We start from the raw sequence: 4,839 nt of genomic DNA, 5'->3' as shown, positions 1-4,839 counted from the left end.
GCAGAGTGGAGGCTGTGAGCAGACGCGTTTCACTGGCACAGACACGAACAAGTTGTGAGGAGGCGCTGTGTGCTGGGAGGAGCAGTAGGGAGGGAGAGAGAGCGAGAGAGAGAGAGAGAGAGAGAGAGAGAGAGAAAGCGCCACAGACAGGGAGAGAGACAGCGTATGTTGTGGTTGTCTAATGGAGATAGAGCTAGGCTTTGTTGCCTGTTGGAGAAAGGCTGGAGGCTAGATGTGAAAATACAAAACGGATTAGGACAGGATTTGTATTATGATGCTTCAGTTCCAGCACATTTCGTCATTGTTTTCCCACATTTCCTACCTGTATGCTTGTGTGGATTCATTAATGACCGATGTGCAGACAGTGACAATAGGCTGTTTTTGGAAACTAGTCTTCATATGAGAGAGAAGTTATTTGCCTTTGACAGTGAATACTTCAATAATGTGGGAGAAGTTGCAACATGTAGTCACAATGCTGCTACCATAATAGTTTCTCAGTGATGCAGGTGCGCTCTCTGAATACCTTGGGTCATGTGGTTGTGAGATTTTAAAGTCAGTTGTCTTTGGATTTCAAAAAGGCAGTATAATAGCCTCGCAACTGCCATTTCACGCTTCATTTCTGAGGCTATCCAAGCTTTCTCCCCAGCTAGAGCAGGAAGTTTGTTTGTCACAAAGGCAGCGGTGGTGCACAGACAGAGCACAGACTGCAAAGGAGGGGTGCAGATGTTTGGCAGCTGTTTCATCCCTCCATCTGCCCCCCTGGCACCAGCACCTCTTAAACACCACACTTTAATGGAACGCTCCTGACCCTCTTGTGCTCTCTGCTCTCTCTCGCTGACACAGGCAGAGGGATTTCAGATTGCCCAAGAATGACTGCTTTATCTAAACAGAGCTCGCAGCACAGAGAGCGGACTTTCAAAGGCTCTGTGGATGTTTTTGGGCTACAGCTTTGCCAGGTGATTTTTATGACAATAAAATTAGACTTCAATGGCACAGCAAGAGAGGCTGCCAGACAGCTTAAGCTTTGATTGCAAACAGAGGTAGGGAGGAAAGGAGGCAGAGCGTGTCTTGGGGTCTTCTACACTTAGCTCACCTTCCTGCCCATTTAATGTGGTTGTTCTTGTCTTCAAAGGCGTTCCACTCCTCTTTTTCCAATGACAATTCAACATAGCTTAAAGCATTACGGCTAACATAGCCTGCAACTACTCATTCTGTATATCTAATCCTCTATTTGCTTTTAACTGGCCTTTCAGTAGTAGCCTGTAACATATAAACATCTCTATCCGGTGCCTCAGATAGAATCAGCTAATGGCCGCAGGTGTTTACATTACAGCAGTTTCCGACAGGGGACTTGAAAGGGTCTTGGTTTTAACTATATATCTTCCTCTCTTTCTCACTTTCCCGCCCCCCCTCCTCTCTCTCTCATTGTCTCATTATTTTGCTCTCTTACCCTTGCTGTAAGGTTGGTGAGGTCAAATCCACCCCAGTGCTCCTCCAACATCCCCCAGCCATCAGCTAAGTTTGTGCCCAGAAAGGGGCTGACAATCCTGGACAGGACAATAGGAACAGATCCCCCTTTGTTTGGGCCTCCATGGGCCTGGTGACAGTCCCAGTAAACAGTGGGCACAGGCTGAGGCCAGGCTGGGTGAGCAGCACTGAGGGGCCTTTGACAAGGGGAACTAAAGCAGAAAGGCAGAACAAACAGTGTTTGAACCTTCTGTCAACGACACACAGAAAAAAAGAAGCTGCCAAAAGTCTAGCTATAATTCCTCTCAAATATAGTTCAATACATTTATAAAAGGATACAACTCTGCCAGTAGTATACCTGCGAAAAGCATTGAAGGCAAAACTGTAGTGAGTCGAACAGCTGCACATTCATGATGATACACAGGTTTTATGATCAGAGCTAATAATGGTGAGCTCAAGATCTTTATATGTATTTTCTGGTCAGTTGCTTCTACTCGTTTTAGGTAGTTCTTATTACATTTAGCTCAAACTAGCATTTAGCCTGGAGCATTTTGAGCTCACACACATGCACTCTTCCCACTAAGACAATCTGAGTAAATACACACCTCCCCAGAACTCTCCAACAGGTTGGAGCATGACGCTAAGCTCCAAAGAAGACCACACAGCAGTGTGGTGAAACATCCCTGGAAAGCCCTTCATAACCCTGTAACATTTACATCCCTACATAATGTTGTTCTCTCATTATCTTTCTTTTTATCTATGCTCAGTTCTTTCCGTCTGCCTGGTTAACTCTGTTTAGGAGCTCAAAGCATGCGGTCAGAGGTCAGATTAATATTTATTTCATGTGTTGCCTTAGAGAGCAGCAGGCAGCAGTCCTTTGAAGACGTGTGGATGCAGGGAGGCGGATGAGGTTTGATGGAGGGGGCGGGGGGTCCAAACAAGGAGACCCACTGATGATACAGTAAAACTTTTTCTTTTTTCTTTTCAGGGTAAACTGACCCTCGAACGAAGCAGTGTGGGGTCGGGGTGCAAGGACACGAGAGGGTGGAGGCACATTTTTTCCTTTCCTCCCCACCCTGTCCGCCTGTCCTGTCCTCCCCTGTCTACGTTTTTGGCGTAACCCCACTGTGTCCAATGCACAAACCAACGGCCTGTTAAAACAGCCGAACCAGGTGGAGCTGAGCTATTGCAAATGTTCCCCTTCTGATGTCTCACACTTCCAGGGGCCTCATGAACATATGAGACACAGCTGTGAGACAGGCAGGAGAAAAGAGAGGGGGTGGGTATATGAAACAGCTTTGAAAGAGTTCACTTTGTGTAGCCCATTTAGGTTTGGGTTATGTCATTTTCTAAAATCTGCTTTCAGTATGAAATTATTAATCGCTTTAAAAAGTTGCACATTTTTAGCACTTCATTTTGAAGTGCTAAAAAAAAACTTGATGATCAAACAACTTCCAGTTTCTCCAGCTGTGTTTGCATAAAAGAAGAGTAAATGAAAACGTTATTGCCGACTCAGGGTTTGATATATCATTGTCCCACTGAGAGACAGCTGTACTAGTGTTGCCATCTTTTAGATTGGTAGTGTGTATTACTAAACTGTATGTGTGATGAGACCAGAATCATTTCATTTTCAGAGCCACTTCATCGAGAAATAAATTTACACACAAGATTTCTTAGCACAGACTGTAATTTGTTAACTCCTGCAGCAACAAACATTTCATTGGCATTGCACCATCTTGAGCTCTTAAGTAACTCTCATGGCTTCATTTTAAGCTACTTGAAGTCTCTGTAAGCTAAAATATTCAAAAGTACTTTTATTAGACTTGAGTAATAACAAATAAGTTGCCAATTTGGAACCTAATACATTCTTTGTGGGAGCTCTACTTTATTTGTTTGGCAGTACTATAACAGATGAGTTTAATTACAACATGTCCAAATGACCTGCAAAGATTTTCTGCTGTGGAATACTTGATTATCGTATTTAAAATGCTACACCTGGCGGTTCTCATTTCTATCACTAACTGCCTGCTTTTGCCTGTTTGTGGTCTGTCCTGTCACCTGATATGGTACTCTGGAACACCGGAGTAGCTTGGTTCTGATTTATTGCTCTCAGCAGTCCAGCCAGACCCATCAGTTATAGTCTGTGTCACTGACAGTCAGAGATACCGTTTTAGTTAAGCTTCACATAACGCCCAGCTTAGTAGCGCTTATCCATTGCAGGATGTTATCACTCAGGCACTCTGTCACTTGTGTCATCAGCGCAGAGTTCGGGCTTGACACTGAGCTGGTCTCCTTACCCAGCCACATACTTATCAGCATCCATTACTGAGGTGTGTGGGCCTGATAAAAGCTCTACCCAGTTTCATGCAGCTCAAAGCAGAGGTCCCATTTAGATTCCTGTCTGTATAGAAAGAGGCCTTGCCCCTTTGACTCTTGCTCTCATCACTCTGTGAGGCTATGTTGGTCTGTCAATCAGAGAGGACCCTGGGTGATCAGTCAACTCCTCTTTAGGGGATGCTGGTCTGAGGAGCCATTAGAGAGTAGGCGGCATAGCCAGACTGGCCAAAAGCTGATGAGAAACAGAGGAGCAGGAGAGCCTGAGGTAGAAAGTGGGGGGGCTGAGGAGCAGGAGGTGGATGTGCTGAACTATGTGGATTGTGAAGGGAGGGCAGCTCTGTTTTCTATTTGTGAGGATTAGGTTGACAGATCTGTATTTAGTTTCTTTGGGCCTCGAGCTGCAGCTAATCCCCCTCACCTGCAGCGGGTCCCCTCCCACCCCCCCTTTCTTTCCTCTGACCCTGCAGCCCCCTACTTCCCCCGTGTTCCACCCTCCTGCCCAGCACAAACACTCATCCCGAGACAAGCACATGACTCGTTGCACTCTGTCTCCTCAGGTTAGGGCCTCACACTCGACACAAATCTCTCGTGGGCCAAAGGAACAGCAGGGGTCTCAGGCTTTCTGGAACAGAAGAAAAAGGACCCCGGCAACCTGCAGTCTTCAACATATTACGATTTTTTTTTTCAGCTCGGGTGAGGGATTATTCCTCATCACTAAGAGATAGCAATTACTCAGAAATTAAGAGCCATTACTACGGAAGCAGCTTGTCAAAGCCACTCAGGGGAAAGGGGGACCTTTGGTAAAGCTGCACATTAGGAAATATTCAGGGTCAGGTCAGGGGCACGGACCTCTTCTCTTTAGATCCTGGCTCCCACACACTCTGACCAGGCCTTCACACTGTGAAATGAAGACCACAGTGCCTCTGCAAACACACACAGCATGCCTGCCAACAATTCTAAAAGGTGGGGACTCTGGATGACCTAATAGTTATAGAATCTATGCACATTTATCTGTTTCTAACAATAAAGCTGCAT

The sequence above is a fragment of the Embiotoca jacksoni genome, unplaced genomic scaffold (assembly GCF_022577435.1).
Source record: "Embiotoca jacksoni isolate LCO1_2020_lvr unplaced genomic scaffold, fEmbJac1.0.p SCAF_9, whole genome shotgun sequence".
In the NCBI taxonomy this organism is placed as follows: domain Eukaryota; kingdom Metazoa; phylum Chordata; class Actinopteri; family Embiotocidae; genus Embiotoca; species Embiotoca jacksoni.
Note: the sequence above shows the minus strand (reverse complement) of the source record.